General features: G+C 42.9%; 1 non-coding gene across 1 annotated transcript; it reads right to left on the reverse strand.

The window, feature by feature from the left end:
- Window positions 1–15,331: 15,331 nt before the first annotated feature.
- On the reverse strand, window positions 15,332–15,526 carry LOC120929977. The gene has a single exon (XR_005747564.1). It is a non-coding gene; the product is annotated as a U2 spliceosomal RNA (small nuclear RNA).
- Between the last annotated feature and the right edge of the window lie 2,854 nt (window positions 15,527–18,380).

Genomic DNA, 18,380 nt, shown 5'->3' on the forward strand with positions numbered 1-18,380 from the left:
GGCAGGTATCGGTTCTCTTTTTGAGCGTTTGGGTCATTGGTTAGACCAGTATCTTCAACCATTAGTTGTAAGATTACCTGGCTATATCAAAGCCACCACATCAGTACTGACATCTTTACAGGAAGTGATGTGGAAGGAGGAGTACCAGTGGGTCACCATGAATGTGAAGTCACTATATTCCCGTATTCCACACGACCTTGCAATCAAAGCCCTTGAACATCATCTTACAGTACTTACGACACTAGTCTGAGAGAGTTCATAATTATGGCAGTTGAATTTCTGCTCAGTCGCAATTATTTCATGTTCGATCAAGTTTTTTTCTGCAAAGTAGGGGGGCCTCAATGGGGGCCCGTTTTTCACCATCCCTGGCGAACCTGTACATGGGCTGGTGGGAGGAGAGTTTTCTCTTCTCCCGGCACAACCCATGTGCAGGTTCTATAGTTGGTTACGGTAGCTACATGATACCTGCTAATTGTTGTATGGGATAGTTCCCTTATGTACTGTGTTACCTTTGTATCCTTGGCGAACAAAAACCATCTCAATTTGGAATTTAGTTTTGATAGTCATAAGGATGCCATCAATTTTTTAGATCTTACTTTAACAGGCTGTGCAGCTCAGGGCTTGGTTACAACCTATAACTATCATAAGGCATGTGCAGGCAATGTCTTACTTCTGGCTACTAGTTGCCATCCTGTACACACCAAACGATCCATTCCGATAGGGGAGTTCACCAGGGCCAGACGTATCTGCTCTACTGAGGAAGGATTTAGTGAGTGCAACATTATAGCCTCACAACTTCATTCACAAGGGTATGACAAATAGAATATAGATAGAGCAACCCATCTCGCCATGTAGAAAAATAGAATTACCCTCTTGGAGAATGCTGGTCACAAGAGCTATAGTAATAGTAAGAGTTCTAATGACAGCAAAACAAGTTCAGTCACTTTTGTTACTGCCCTCGCCTTGGAATTGAATAAAATAAACAACATAGATAAATATTTACCAATACATTCCACGGATGGAGATTTGGCACCAATACTTAAGTCGGGCTGTAGGTTTTCAAGCCGCCGTGTTAAAACGCTAGGAGGCCTTTTGTCGCCAAGTTTGTTTGAGTCGCAGAAATACAAAAAAAAAACTTGGTTGAACACTGTGTGCTCTTACATTTGAGGGAAAAAAACATGCCGTTTCTGTAGTAGACACTCCAGACAACACAAAGTAATTTCCCGTGCCACAGGACGAGAATTTACGATTCGTGAATATATCAGCTGTGGCACTAGCAATGTTGTATATGTTGTGGAATGTGATAAATGTAACAAACAATATGTGGGTTGCACCATGAGACCACTGAGAACTTGAATCAGCAAACAGTTTCATGTTGCATCTTACAGTACTGACAAAGGCTTATACAATGGCCCAGATTCAAGAAGCACTTGTGCCCGCGCAACCATAGTTGCGCGGCGCAAGTGCTTACTTGCTCCGGTGTAACGAGTGCTCCTGATTCAGGAACCTCGTTACACCGAATGCAGCCTAGGATGTGATAAACATAAGCCTTCTTATGCCTTCACATCCCAGGCTGCATTCTTGCGTTGGCCGCTAGGGGGGCGCGGCCTTTGTGATCGGCGTGTAGTATGCAAATTGCATACTACCACCGATTCACAAAAGTTGCGCGGGCCCTGCCTACGCAAGGTACGGAGTTTCCGTACGGCGCCTTTAGCATAAGGTTGCTCCTGCTAATAGCAGGCGCAGCCAATGCTAAAGTATAGCTGCGCCTCCCGCTCGCAACGTTCAAATTTAACGTCGTTTACGTAAGTGAACCGTGAATGGCGCTGGACGCCATTCACGTTCACTTACAAGCAAATGACGTCCTTGCGACGTCATTTGCCGCAATGCACGTCGGGAAAGTTTCCCGACGGAGCATGCGCTGTTCGCTCGGCGCGGGAGCGCGCCTAATTTAAATGATTCCCGCCCCCGGCGGGATCATTTACATTAGGCAGCCTTGCGCCCGGCTGCTTAGCATATTGCCCGCGCAATTTACGGAGCAACTGCTCCGTGAATCGCGGGCAAAGCGCAATATTTGCGTGGGCGCAGAGAAAAAAATTTGCTCTTTGCCCACGCAAATATTGCGCGATTCTACTTGAATCTGGGCCAGTGTGTCTAAGCACTTCAAGTATGAAAATAACGGCAATATGGCATGCTTTTCGTACTCATGCTTGGAAAGAATTAAATTATCCTCACATGGGGGGGGGGGATACCCAATCGTGCACTTCTTTCACGTGAAGCCTGGTGGATTTTCCACCTACAGACAAGGGTACTTGCGGGAATGAATTACCGCTATGATTTGGACCTTTTTATGAAATAAGTTTAAAATGTCCAGGAGCTATGGGCATTGTATTATGCCCATCGCTTGTGATACACTTTGAATGTGTACTTTCTTTTATGTACAGTCTTTATATTTCACGTCTTGCAAATGTTTTTTTTTTTATATATTTTTTTTCATTAAAGATTCTCTCTTTGTATGTTTTGTATCTCATGTGTTGTATTATAGCTAGACTCTGCTTCTCACTTGTCATCTGTTGACAATTTGTAACCAATCACCTGATTTCAAATTGACCACATTGTTGATTGGGGAGGAGCAGTAGTCATGTGATAGTCTCTTATGTATAAATGTTCATGTTTTTCAACATATATGTGTGCTGTGAACAAGGCTTATCGCTGAAACTAGTCTGCTGCCGATTGTTCTCACTGTGAATGCTTTAAAATAAATGCGATTGATGTTATGGAGTTTCTGGCAGTTTTTTTTTTTTCTTGATGACCATTTGTCTATTGGTGTGTGGGAGGACACCTCGGCTTGAACACCCTGACTGAAAACTTCCAAAGTAAGACGTTGTTTTCCACTGTTCTGAGCCATACAATCTTTGAGCAAATGTTATGTGGAGACGTTTATTTCCTAAATATTGTTTACGTAAATGAACAGCTGCCTCGTATAAATTCTTATGAAGTGATTGAATGTGTTACTGAAGTGTATTTATGGTGTATATACAAGAACTGGGATCTGCCAGCAAACCATATTTAACTCCCTGGGTTAAGAAAAAAGAGTACCTATGTGGAAATTAGCTTAACCCTTGTAGTTAGTGTCTACAAGTGAACGTTCTAGTCAGCCTTTATGGTTGTAAAACAAAGATGCAACAAAAAGGGTAGCAGCTAGCCAGAAGTGGAAGCGATAACGCTGGTAGGTGACAAGGACTAGATAGTGGGGAAACAGTTAGTACTTCATGTTCTCCTCTTAGTGGCAGGGCCTTCATATTGGAGCCCGTTGTGGTAAAAGTCTCACCTGTGGACCAATCCTTTGGTCACAGTATGCAAGGCCTTTGTGAAGCGAAGTACGATGCCTTGGCTGTGTGCCTAAGAGTGTATTGCGTAAAGGCAAGTCTCCAGTAAAGATGTGAGATAGGCATGGTATTATTTTTTCAAAATGCTACAAAGTCTATTGTCAGGGCAGGTAGGAACAGGCCTAGCCGACATTTGGAAGTAGAGATGCAGTCCTGTAAGTGTGTTGGGCTCTAGTGTGAATTGGCCTCTCATTTGAGTGTTAATGCCCACATTAAGCAAGTCATTTAAGTCTAAAAGTAACTTAGCTTGCAGTATTCCTAGTGGCCCCTATGGGGCACACACTTATACCTTCCAACATGCCTGTTTTTACATTTGCTTGGAACTAGAAGGCTGAGAAGGCCGACACTCTAACAATTGGGAGTCCACTTTGAACAGGGAGAGGGCTTAGCGCTAACTTGAAGGTCCACGTCTGTGTGTGCTACAGACTTGGAGGTCAGAGGGACAAAATAAACATTTCTTAATCTCAGGAATAGACGGCCTGCTTGCAGAACGAGCCACCTTTTTCCAAGGGAGGAGCATTTTCTTACACTCCTGTGATCTCCTTGCTGTACTCGTTCAAAGAGTGACAAAACAGGCAGATTCCATTGAAGTAGTAATGAATAGAGCTGTGCTTTTGACTATTAAATTACCAATATATGACAAAAAAAATAACGAATATGCCAATACCATATGAACCAGTGATAAGGGATGTAGTATTAATGATAATCCATTACATGCTCATAACATATATACCAGTGATATATGAATCTATAATAGTGATATTGATAGTCCACAAAAACCGATATATAGGCTAAAAAAGAAAGGTAGCAGGTAACATATAGAAACATCTTGCCACCTGTGCAGGCAAAGGTGCAAACATTCATTAGATAGGAATTCTCCTTGTGATAATGGATCGTGCTGACACACAAGGTGTTTATCCACCACCACATGAATACCGTGCTTACCAGCTAGCACAAGCTGAATTGCCAGCGGCTAATACCCAGCCAGGGCCCTTTCCTCCAAGGATGGCGAGCAGATGGCAAATCAAACTAGATGAACTTTCATAACACACTGGCAAAGCAGATGATTATATCCTTCCACTAGGTACAAGGATCCTCCCCCAAACACCATATTCATGGCAATCCGAAAAAAGAGATACTGGCCATAGTGTAAAACCAAAACGATGCATTTATTAGATAAAAAGTAATGCACTTAAATCAATGTAGAATGTACAGGCATAGGTGTAAAAAGCCGACTGGCTACAATAGAACTTCCATCCTTCCGGGATGTTAAACAGTGCAGTGATGTCAGCACGTCTCTCCTCCCATGCTTCCATCGAAGGGCAACCTCTTGAGGCACAATTTGTACATGAGTTCTGTTGACCAGAATTTGAGTCAAGTGATACATATGGACAGAGAGGAGGCTTTAATCTGGCAGTGTATCCCATTAGGCTTAGCCTCCATGCCTGTGAGGCCCCGTACACACCAGCGGATCTGTCCGATGAAAACGGTCCGCGGACCATTTTCATCGGACGTGTCCGCTGCCGGATTTTGGTCTGATGGCTGTACACACCACCAGACCAAAATCCCCGCGGAAAACAAACGCGGTGATGTGTCGCGACGTGTCACTTCGACGCATGCGAGGGATGGCGGCCGATCGGACATGTCCGGTGAGTCTGTACAGACGACCGAACATGTCCGACGGACATGGTTCCAGCGGAATTGTTTCTTAGCATGCTAAGAAACATTTGTCCGCTGGAAACCTGTCCGATCCCCCGGATCAGCGGACCAGTTTCAGCAGACATGTTTGGTCGGAGGGATAAGAGCATCTTCACGCAGGGCTGTAGTCATAGGGAGGGGGTGAGCCCATTCTGCTTTCCACCATGCAAAACAGCTCAGATGCTGGTGGAAAGCAAGAAGAGGAGAGACAGGAAATGGCATTTTCAAACCTGGATTACTGTATTTTGGAGGTCAAAAGGAAAAACGAGGTAAGAGATATTTAAATGCTCTAGCTTACAGCAATCAATTGATCTAATAAAAAACAAACCTTTAGTGTTCCTTTAAGTCCTTCTGATTAGGGTTGCACCAATACTAGTATAACAAGTATTTGCACAAGTATCGGTACTCGTGCAAATGCACAGATACCTGAAACCGATACTTTAAGGCTCAGTTCTTTGAGCGGTCAGTGGGTCTTCCCTTGTCGACAGCTGAAGTGTTAAAAAAGTCTGGTAATTGGAGCCGTCAAAAAAAAAAGCAGCACTAAAATAAAAGGAAAAGCACGTTTTTTTTTTTTATCTTTCTGTTTCTTCATCTGTAGATCAAAAAGGGATGAACAAATGCTCCTCTGCTTAACCCCTTATTAACCCTTCATTTACTTTTACTTTAATCAGCATATTGGTCCGGGTTAAGACCCGGACCAATATGCAGGTTAAGGACCTTGCCCCTTTTTGCGATTCGGCACTACATCGCTTTAACTGACAATTGCGCGGTCGTACGACGTGGCTCCCAAACAAAATCGGCGTCCTTTTTTTCCCACAAATAGAGCTTTCTTTTGGTGGTATTTAATCACCTCTGCGTTTTTTTTTTTTTTGAGCTATAAACAAATATAGAGCGACAATTTTGAAAAAAAAAACAATATTTTTTATTTTTTGCTATAATAAATATCCCCAAAAAAAGATATAAAAAAAAAACATTTTATTCCTCAGTTTAGGCCGATACGTATTCTTCTACATATTTTTGGTAAAAAAAATAAAAAAAATCGCAATAAGCGTTTATCGATTGTTTTGCGCAAAATTTATAGCGTTTACAAATTAGGGGATCGTTTTATGGCATTTTTATTAATATTTTTTTTTTTACTACTAATGGCGGCGATCAGCGATTTTTTTCGTAACTGCGACATTATGGCGGACACATCGGACACTTTTGACACATTTTTGGGACCATTGTTATTTTTACAGCGAAAAGTGCTATAAAAATGCACTGATTACTGTGAAAATGACAATGGCAGTGAAGGGGTTAACCACTAGGGGGCACTGTAGGGGTTAAGTGTGACCTCATGTGTGTTTATAACTGTAGGGGGGCGGGGCTGGACGTGTGATATCAGCGATAGTCGTTCCCTATATCAGGGAACAGACGATCACTGATATTGCCACAGAGAAGAACGGGGAAGGTTTGTTTACACTCACCTCTTCCCGTTCTTCAGCTCCTGTGACCCGATCGCGGGACACCTGCGGCGATCGGGTCCGCGGCGCGCGGTCAGGGAGCTTCGGAAAGGACTCGCGATCCACGTCTGGGCTCTTAAAGGGGACGTATATATACGTCCATGTGCCCAGCCGTGACATTCTGCCGGCGGTCATTAAGTGGTTAATTAACTCCCTATTCTCCTCCATTTAGTTATTTTCCTGCTTTTTTTTTCCTTTTTTGTTCATGTCTATTTTATAAACGATAAACAATTAAAACCTTTTTTTATTTTATTTTTTGTTAGTGAATATTTTTACAGATATATATTAACATATATTTACACATTTCACATTGAAAAAGCGCAAAATGAAAAAAAGAATCTATTTATTTCATTTATAATTAACTTTTCAATGTTTTGTACAATTGCTAACAGCTGAAGTGAAAACATAACAGTTGTGGTAAGTATTGGTAATTGGTATCAGTACTCGTACTTATAAAAAAAAATAAAAAAAAATGGTATTGTTGCATCCCTACTACCGATTATAAATTCACCTATTGCCATCAATGTCTTAGGCCTTCCTGCACTACCCTTACCACTCCTAAAAGATGGGCTGCTCCCCCGGTTGTTAGGGATAGCAGGGACATCTATGGCTAACACGCCTTAGTTTGCCACCCCCACATCTTCACTTAACATGGCAAATTTGAGTTCTCAAACCCAGGGCTGGTCTTTCTTTTCTGTGACTGCAATAACCCATCTTCCTACCTGATAACCCTGACTTACCCCTCCACACCAACCCTATTAATCATCCAAGACCCCTTTTAAAAGGTTGTCGGTTCTGCCCAGTGTTGCAATTTGTTCCTCCAGATCTCTAATGTGAGCTTCCAGAAGGGCAACTCGCTCACATCTGTTGCAGCGGTATTTATCCTGGAGCTGTTGCTCCTTTACTGTATATATGCGGCACGCTGTGCACTGCACAAAACCTTCAACCTTGCTAGCACTCAATATCCCAGTTACAATACTATTATTTACAGGAAATTTCAAATGTTACTTACAAGTTAGAAGACTACTGTTTCAAACTCCTGTTTTTAAGTCAAATGTCCCACTTTGTCAAATTTCAAAGTTCAAATGTGAGCAAGCTTAGAGTTACATAGTTAATAAGGTTGAAAAAAAAGCCAAGTCCATCAAGTCAAACCTGTGTGTGTGCACTTTTATGTCAATATTACATTGTATATCTCTGTATGTTGTGGTCAATAGGGTGCGTATCTAATAGTTTTTTTTAATTATTTATGCTCCCTGCTGAAACCACGGTTTGTGGAAGAGAATTCCACATTCTTACCGCTCTTACTGCAAAGAACCATCTACGCAGTTTCCGGTTAAATCACTTTTCCTCAATTTTTTGCGAATGGCCGCGAGTCTTGTTTTATCAATATTGTGGGGTCATCAGTACGGTATTTGAACATATAAATCATATCCCCTCTCAAGCATCTCTTTTCCAGAGAGAATAAGTTCAGTACAAGTAATCTTTCCTCATAACTAAGATCCTCCAGTCCCTTTATTAGCTTTGTTGCCCTTCTCTGTCTTCGCTCCATGTCCAGCACATCCTTCCTGAGGAATGGTGCTCAGAACTGGACGGCATACTCCAGGTGTGGCTGGACCAGAGTCTTGTAGAGTGGGAGAATTATCATTTTATCTCTGGAGTTAATTCCCTTTTTAATGCATGGCAATATTATATTGGCTTTGCTTGCAGCAGCAGCTTGGCATTGCATTTTTATTTTTTTTAACGAAAGGCCATGGCGTGTGAAGCGCACTCAAAAAACTTCACCCGGCACCAAAAAAATGCGCACAACGAAAAGAGGCGACACAAAAAACGTGCAGCGGGTACACTAGCCCTCTAAAATCAGAGGGCCTTGCCCTGAATCCCCCGGGGCGTTAGGCTCCTGGCAGGGAAAAGGGTACTTACACTATGGTCCATCCAGCCGAGACCGGATGGACCCCTTTCTCTGGAGGGTCTCCCAAAACAGACCCACCCAAGTACTTGGTGGGGCTCCCCCCGAAGGGAGACCCCATGAGAGGGGGGGAACTAAGCCAGAAGGCTATGTCCAACCCCCCCCCCCCCCAAGACTTCCAGGGCAGGCCAGAGGACCAGCACCCTACTCATCACACTGTGCAAAACGTGTACACAACATAAAAATACAAAAACGTGACAAAGGATAAATAATAAGAAAGTGGGGGAGGAATACGTGGAGAGGAGAGTGAAAAGGTGGCCATTGTACAATACAATGGCCAGGCCCTCCGGTCCCAGCCCAGGAGGCAGGTGCTAAAAAAGCGTGTTCTGGTGCAGTGACCGTGGTGCCTTAAATCAATGTGACCCTCACTCACAGTGATTGTCCGGCACCCCTGGACTGTCACTCGAGGGGCACATACACCATAGGCTTTCTAGTCCCAAATCCAACCCCCCGACCGGTCCAGTGCAGCACTCCGCCCCTGCTGGATAGAGAGCCCTTCCTGGATTTCTCATGGAGAGCTGCCCCCTTGATAGTAGCCTCCACTGATACTAGCCTTTCCAGGCCCCCAACAACCCGGCGGATTTGCATGGCGCCACCCAGCTCCTCCACCAGATTGCCGACAGGGGCAATACTTACACCGACCAGCCAGAAGGCTGGACCAAGACTCAGCAAAAAGACCAGACCCAGTGCAGCCACCCATCCTCACGAGGAGCACCCTTCCAGACGGCTCAGACTCGACAATGGCTTACCCCCGACTCGATCAGAGCGTAGTAATCCACCAATCCCTACGGAAACCGTCTTTCTAGGTGCAATTTGTAATGATCCTGTCCTGCTATAATTGTTTTAATTGGATCTCAGCTGCGGAGGTTTCTCAGGTATAAACCAACAGTCACTCTATTAACTTAATAAAGAGTTAATGGTTTGAATCATCACAACCTCAGATATAATTCCAAAATAATCAGGGTGCTTATTACCTCATAAGCATATGTTTTGTATCAATCAATAATAACAAAGGTATCTGAATAAGCAGGTAGCGTATGTTCCTTTTAGATATAAGTAATATATAGTTTCTGGTTCAGTACAGTGCTAGTGAAACAAGTACATTGCTATTTGCAACCTTAACGATGGGTATTCAATCTCAATGTCCGTTAAGCAGGTAAGGTTAACTATAAATATACAGAGTTCCTATTAGGGCACAGCTAAATACACCTTGAGTGCTATTAGCATGAAAGAAGAGGATACTTGCGGTACTGCTGTCATCAGATGAGAAGGTTGTAGATTGAGTGCCTTGCTGTAGGTTATTCAGAATCCTCCTTGTTGCCAGTGGACATAAGCTGGTAAGGAATGCCTGTAGAGCTGCAGCCTGGAGGGGCTTGGACTGAAGTCTGGAGCGGTAGTGCTGGTTCCAATGGTGGATGGGGAGAGTCTGTATACTGAAGCAGGTTCTCTGGGGAGTCCTGAGTTGCTTCCAGGTGACGGCAGGGGTCCAACAAAATAGTGGAACACCCTGCCGTCATAAGTGGCGATTTAAATAGCCGCCGGGGCGCGGGAAACAGCGCAGCACGCTGGGGCGCACTTCCGCGTTCCAGCGTGGAACGCAAACAGTGGCGCGGCGGAAGTGACGCGGCCAGAGTTGAGAGAGGAGCGCAGCCGAGGGAGAGAGGTAAGGCTGCGCTCATCTTGTATAGAATAACGCCAGTGGCGTTACATACTCCCCTCCTCAAGGGGGCACCACCAGTGACAATATTAGGTGATGGACGAGTAGGATACCTTCGATGAAATTGTCTGATAAGACGGGGAGCATGAAGGTGAGAACTATTTTCCCAAGAATCTTCAAGTTGAGAGTAGCCTTTCCATCGTATTAGATATTGAATGACAGAACCTCTCTTTCTAGAGTCTAAAATCTTTTCAATCTCGTATTCAGTCTCACCCATGATTTCTACTGGAGGAGGAGGACGTGAAACCCTGTTAGAGAATGGGTTGGGTACGTATGGCTTAATCAGAGAAACATGAAAAACAGGATGGATTTTCCAATCAGGAGGTAACTGTAGTTTTACTGCATTTGAATTGATCACTTGAGAGATGGGGTAGGGTCCAATGAATTGACGACCCAACTTTTTCGAAGGTAGATTTAAGCGTAAGTTTCTAGTAGAAAGCCATACTAAATCACCAACTTTATAGGTAGGAGGTACTGATCTGTGAAGATCATAATTACGTTTTTGTCGTGACTGAGCAGCTTCTAAATTTGAACGTAAAATAGGAAGTGTGTTCTTTAGAATAGTGAGATATTGGTCTACTGCAGGTACATTGTTTGAGAGGAAAGAGCTTGGTAAATTGTTTGGGTGAAAACCATAGTTGGCAAAAAATGGTGAGAATTGGGTTGAAGAGCTGGTAGCATTATTATATGCGAACTCTGCATGGGGAAGTAATTGATACCAGTCATCCTGAAGATGGGTACAATAACAACGCAAATATTGTTCCAAGATCTGGTTGATGCGTTCCGTCTGTCCATTTGTTTGGGGATGGTAGGCAGTAGACATCCGATGATCAATCTTTAATGCATTACACAGAGCTTTCCAGAATTTGGAGATGAATTGGGATCCACGGTCTGAGATAATCTGAGAAGGTAAACCATGCAGTTTGAGAACATTACTGATGAAAGTTGTTGCTGTCTCAAGAGAGGTTGGTAGATTTTTTAAAGGAATGAAGTGTGCCATCTTTGTTAGTAGGTCAACAGTGACCATGATGGTATTTGCACCATTTGATCTTGGAAGATCGACTATAAAATCCATTGACACAACCTCCCATTGTCTATTGGGTATTGGGATGGATGCTAGAAGACCAAATGGAGGTTTTCTTGAGAGTTTCTTGCTGGCACAAGTTTCGCAGGAATTAACATATTCTTGGACCATTTTAGCTAAATGGGGCCACCAGTAATGTCTTTTTACAAGATGTATTGTTTTAGTAATTCCAGGGTGACCAGCTAATGGAGAATCATGTAGTTGTTTCAGTAGTAGCAACTGTAATTTTGGAGGAACATATAATTTCTTGTTGTAGGTATATAATCCATCTGATTGCTTTAGGACTCCTTTAGGTAAGTCAGATGCATCTGTAGAAATAGACTGGGAGAGTAGTTGTTTGAAAGAAGTGGTTAAGCCAATGAAGCGATTTGAAGGTATGATAAGAGTGTGGTGGAGTTTCAGTAGTGTGATCTTCATACATGCGAGATAAAGAATCCGCCTTTAAATTTTGTGTACCTGGTCTATAAGAAATATAGAAATCAAATCGGTCAAAGAATAAACTCCACCTGACTTGACGGGCGGACAAGGTTTTACAGGCCTTTAAATGTTGTAGATTTCTATGATCTGTTAGTATGGTGATCGGATGTGTGGATCCCTCTAGAAGATGTCTCCAATTGGCTAAAGCATCTCTAATTGCAAGGAGTTCTTTCTCTCCAATTGAGTAGTTTTTCTCTGCGGACGTTAAAGTTCTAGAATAGAAGGCCACTGGATGTAGAGGTTCAGACAAGTTTTGTTGTTGGGAAAGCACAGCGCCTAAAGCGAAATGTGAAGCATCGACTTCTAAAGTAAAATGAAATGAGGGATTAGGTAGTTGGAGGGTCGGAGCAGTAGTGTAAGATAATTTGAGTGAATCAAATGACCTTTGAGCTTCATTTGTCCATTTGAAGAGTGTATTTTTGCTTGTTAATGAATTCAGGGGTTTGACAATCTGTGAGAAGTTTCTAATGAATTTTCGGTAGTAATTTGAGAAACCAAGAAAGCGTTGCAATGCTTTCCTAGAATGGGGGATTGGCCAGGAAAGAATACAATCAACCTTTGAAGAATCCATCTGTATTCCTTCTGGAGTAATTTGATACCCGAGAAATGAAATACTGGACTGACTAAAAACACATTTTTCAAGCTTAACGTAAAGGCAATGTGTTCTGAGTCTACCCAAGACCCATCTTACATGCTTAGTGTGTTCTTCAAGAGTATCAGAGTAAATCAGGATGTCGTCTAGGTATATTACAACACAGATGTCTAGTAAATCACGAAAAATGTCGTTAATAAACCGTTGTGTAATGCACCTGCAACTTTCCAAACCAAAAGGCATTACCAAATACTCAAATAAACCATAACGGGTTTTGAATGCAGTTTTCCACTCGTCCCCGGGACGGATTCTGATTAGATTGTAAGCACCCCTGAGATCTAGTTTTGTAAAGATCTTGGAAGTCTGTAGCCGTTCTATAAGTTCTGGAATAAGTGGCAATGGGTAGCGATTTTTTATTGTGACGTTGTTCAATGATCGATAATCGATTATAGGTCTGAGTGAACCATCTTTATTTTTTACAAAGAACATGGCTGCACTAGCCGGGGAAGTAGAAGGTCTTATAAAACCCTTTCTAAGGTTATCATCAAGATAATCCTTGAGGTTAACGAGTTCAGGCTGTGAGAGTGGATAAATACGTGCGGTGGGGATTGGAGCGTCTGGGATTAGATCAATAGGACAATCATAAATTCTATGAGGTGGGAGTATTTCTGCATTGGTTTTACTAAATACATCAGAGAAGTCTAGTAAATAAGTTGGAAGACTGTCGCAGTTCACAGTAGTTAAAAGGATATTAAAAATGGGATAACAAGTATTTTTACAGTAAGTAGAGTTTAAACTGAGTGAGGTGTTGGACCATTGGAAGGTTGGTTGATGGAGGTGTAACCAAGGTAATCCTAAAACTATTGGGAATAAGGGTGATGGGATGATGTCAAAAACAAGGGTTTCAGTGTGTGCATTACCACAAGTAACCAACAGTGGTGCAGTTTGAGATTGCACTGGACCAAAAGAGGAGATAGATCCGTCAATGAAAGTGACAGACAAAAGAGTTTGCTTTGAAACAAAAGGAATTTTATTTGAGTTAACAAAACCTAAGTCAATGAAATTGCCACATGCACCAGTGTCGATCATTGCGTCAATGGTGGTCCTATCTTGGTCCCACTGTAAAGTAAGGGTGAGAAAGATATATTGGTTAGTGGTGGAGCCTGTTGTGGTACTTGCTACATTAGATCTATTAAGGTTAAGATTATTACCTTCAGTCTTATTCTTTAGGATTGGGCAATTAGCCACCATGTGGTCAGGGGCGGAGCAGTATAGACAGAGATTGTGGGTTCTTCGCCTTTGTCTTTCAGCTGGGGTCAATGGACCTCTGATTGTGCTGACTTCCATAGGTACCTCTTTTGGGGGGGACCTGGATCTCCTAAATGGTGTTGGTTGATACAAGTTAGCACGTTCAGCCTTCCTTTGTCTGAGACGGCGGTCAATAGAGAGGGAAAGGTGCATGAGATCTTCTAAAGATGCAGGAATCTCAACTCGAGCAAGCTCATCTTTCACAGACTCAGACAACCCTATACGAAATTGATTCCTAAGGGCAATATCAGTCCATAAAGTTTCTCGGCACCAGCATTTAAATTCTGAGATATAATCCTCTATATGTCTTTTTCCTTGTTTCAAGTTCCTGATGGTATTCTCCGCTGTGAGTTGTTTGTTAGGGTCCTCGTAGAGGAGAGACATCTCATCTATGAAGGTAATGAAGGCACCCAAGAGATCGCCATGTTCTTCCACATAGGCGTGGGCCCAAACTCTAGGTTCTCCTTTTAAGTATGATATCAGAGTCAGAATTTTAACTCTGTCAGAATAGTAAGTCCTGGGCCGTAAATCAAACATTAAACGACATGAACTAATAAATTGACGGAAATATTTTCTGTCACCTGAAAAATTTTCCGGGGGGCAGACCTTGGGTTCAGGTCGTTCCCTAGGCTGAGCAAAATTTTGATTTCGGAGGACCTCATTTTCTAACCGGAGGTCATTCAAATTACCAGTGAGAGTGTCCACTCGTTGTGACAGTCCCACTAAGTGGTTTGCGAGTTCCGCTGGATCCATTTAATTTAATTGGTTCCACTATTATGTAATGATCCTGTCCTGCTATAATTGTTTTAATTGGATCTCAGCTGCGGAGGTTTCTCAGGTATAAACCAACAGTCACTCTATTAACTTAATAAAGAGTTAATGGTTTGAATCATCACAACCTCAGATATAATTCCAAAATAATCAGAGTGCTTATTACCTCATAAGCATATGTTTTGTATCAATCAATAATAACAAAGGTATCTGAATAAGCAGGTAGCGTATGTTCCTTTTAGATATAAGTAATATATAGTTTCTGGTTCAGTACAGTGCTAGTGAAACAAGTACATTGCTATTTGCAACCTTAACGATGGGTATTCAATCTCAATGTCCGTTAAGCAGGTAAGGTTAACTATAAATATACAGAGTTCCTATTAGGGCACAGCTAAATACACCTTGAGTGCTATTAGCATGAAAGAAGAGGATACTTGCGGTACTGCTGTCATCAGATGAGAAGGTTGTAGATTGAGTGCCTTGCTGTAGGTTATTCAGAATCCTCCTTGTTGCCAGTGGACATAAGCTGGTAAGGAATGCCTGTAGAGCTGCAGCCTGGAGGGGCTTGGACTGAAGTCTGGAGCGGTAGTGCTGGTTCCAATGGTGGATGGGGAGAGTCTGTATACTGGAGCAGGTTCTCTGGGGAGTCCTGAGTTGCTTCCAGGTGACGGCAGGGGTCCAACAAAATAGTGGAACACCCTGCCGTCATTAGTGGCGATTTAAATAGCCGCCGGGGCGCGGGAAACAGCGCAGCACGCTGGGGCGCACTTCCGCGTTCCAGCGTGGAACGCAAACAGTGGCGCGGCGGAAGTGACGCGGCCAGAGTTGAGAGAGGAGCGCAGCCGAGGGAGAGAGGTAAGGCTGCGCTCATCTTGTATAGAATAACGCGCCAGTGGCGTTACACAATTACGCCATTGGATATGCATCCACCCTCCCCATTTGGGAGGTGCTTCAGCTCATCCTTTGGCAACTGATAAGAACAAATACTGCATTTGATCTTAGCCAAAAGGTCGAGAAGCGATTGCATGCCGTTGCTGAACCTGTCATCTACTAGGACCCCCAGGTCCTTTTCTATCCTAGATTCCCCCAGAGGTTCTCCTCCCTAGTGAGTAGATTGCTTTAATGTTTTTACCACCTAAATGCATTATCTTAACATTTTCTTCAAATTTGCTATGTAGTTGCCCACCCCATTAATTTGTTCAGATCTTCTTGCAAGGTTTCCACATCTGCGGAGAAGCCATTTCCCTGCTTAGCATCGTCCCCAAATACTGAGATTGAGCTGTTTATCCCATCCTCCAGGTCATTTATGAATAAATTAAATAGGATTGGTCCAAGTACAGAACCCTGAGCGACCCCACTTTCCACATTGGACCAGAGTACTCCCCGTTTATCACTACCCTCTGAACTCACCCCTGTAGCCAGGTACTCACCCTTTGGTCCATGCCGACAGACCTTAGCTTGTATAGTAAACATTTGTGGGGAACTGTATTAAATGCCTTTGCAAAATCCAGATACACAACGTTTATGGGCCAACAGTTGTCCAACATTGTTACTTACTGTTGTGATTTACAATAGTCCTTTAGGAAATTTGTATAGTTGTAGACTCCACTGCCGAGTGTGGAATAACATGCTCACCTCCAACCACTGTTTCCCTTTACCGGTCGCTACAGAAAAAAGGAGTGACCCAATGGCAGAAGGAAAAAACTGTGCTTCATGGAACACAAAACATGACACACTGGGTAGTGTCAGATAGCATTAATGCCAGTATCTCTAGACAAGATTTGCCATCTGTTGAGTTTTAGACAGATATAGAGTAAACATATTTTTTGTAAAACACAAGCAATGTGAGTACCTGCATTTGACTTGGTATCAGTCTTTTGTAGGAGAGCTCAGAGAGGGAAGTAGCACATGGAGCCAATTATTTGATGATGATAGAAGCAGAGAAATTAGCTAATCAGTATGCTGTTTCTACTTTTCATGTCCAGTCAAGAGAGTGGCAGTGGGGATAAGATCTGTAAGGCAGGCCATTCATTAACCAATTTTATTTTCTTCAACCAGGGGTTAAAGGAAAGAGAATTGCTTTATCCCCCCCCCCCCATCAACACATTTAGTTTAAATTGATGAATCCGCTTCAGTACAGTTAGTATGCCCATACATGGATCAAAATTTGTCCGGTTCCGTCGATCAATCTAGCGCTGGCTTAGGTGAAACTGTAGCAGAGAAAGTTCAGGTTTACTCACTAAGCGGGACTGTGCTGTGAAGCAGAACTGTGTAAAGCTCAGGAGTAGGTGGCCAGAAATATCAATCCTATGGCAGGTAAAAAATTGTGAACATGTAATTCATCTGTGTATTTAGTCCATTGCCTGTAATTCAGCAATAAATAAAAAGTATCACTACAAATCTTAATCTCTCTTAAAAGGGGTTGTAAAGGTTCATTTATTTTCCAAATAGGTTCCTTTAAGCTAGTGCATTGTTGGTTAAGGAGTCTCCCCAGGGAACCTAGTGCATGGCCACTTTGTCCTGTTGTGATCCATGCTGAGCTAGCTTGGTTGACAGCCCCCCTTCCCCCACGCTGTATGCTACTAGTAAGTAGACAAATATAATTAGTGCTGAGTGACAGACTTACTTGTCAGCTGATGTCAAACATAGCATGGATACCAGGCAGGTAGGATTTGTTCTCTTCTATAGTTGCATTAAAGGGCTGACTCCTAACTCTGAACATGGATCGTTCTTCAAAGAGCATTTGACAGGCCGTGGGGAGTTGTTGCATTGCCTCCTCATTACTTGCTTTAACTCCTTGGACCCTGCACAAGTGTCCGTGCTTGCACACGTTGGTGAGCTGTTGTACCAAGCTGATTGACATGAACAATGATTTCAACATGAGAAATGTTGACCAAGGAAGACATTAAAGCATCAAGATAGAAAACTTAAAGGGAAGTTCCAGCCTTTTAGCGTTTATCAAAAGTCAGCAGCTACAAAAAGTGTAGCTGCTGACTTTTAATAAACAGACACTTACCTGCTCCACGGTCCAGCGACACTGCCACACGGAGCTCCGCTTCGCTCCTCTCCCCCCTCTCCGGCCGGCGCCTCCATTCATAGTGTGGGCACCCGGCCGTGACAGCTTTCGGCTTCATGGCCGGGCACTTACTGCAAATGCGCGAGTTGCGCTCTTTGAATGGACAGGCGATCTCCTGGGACCTGTCACATGTCCCTGGAGATGGCCCAAAGGGAGGGGCCCCCTCCTACCGAAGCCCCCACTCCCCCCCAAAAGAAATTACATGCCAAATGTGGCATGTAAGGGTGTGAGGAATGCTTAAAGCGGAAGATCCACTTTTGGGTGGAACTCCGCTTTAAAGGAAATGAGGAACAAATGATCAAAAACCTAAGTCAATGTCTGTGACCGAACTGCAAGACATCAGCTTAAAGGAAATAAGATTTACATACAGAAAACAAAAACCATCATTAAACACCTAAACAGAAAAAACAAGGTCACAGTGGGCTAAAGAAAAGCAATCATGGACTGTGGATGACTGGATGAGTGTGATATTCAGTGATGAATCACAAATCTGCATTGGGCAGGGTGATAATGCTGAAACTTTTGTTTGGTGTCCTTCCAATGAAATGTATGAAGATGAATGCCTGAAGAAAACATGCAAATTTCCACAATCATTGATAATATGGAGTTGCATGTCAGGTAAAGTTACAGGGCAGATGACAGTCTTCAATAAATGCACAAGTTTATATTGAGATTTTAGACACTTTTTGAATTCCACTAATTGAATGGATGTTTGGCGATGATGACATCATTTTTCAGGATGATAATGCAACTTGCCATAGGGCAAAAGACGTGAAAACTTCCCTTCAGGAAAAATATAT

This window comes from Rana temporaria, chromosome 2, assembly GCF_905171775.1.
Source record: "Rana temporaria chromosome 2, aRanTem1.1, whole genome shotgun sequence".
Classification (NCBI taxonomy): domain Eukaryota; kingdom Metazoa; phylum Chordata; class Amphibia; order Anura; family Ranidae; genus Rana; species Rana temporaria.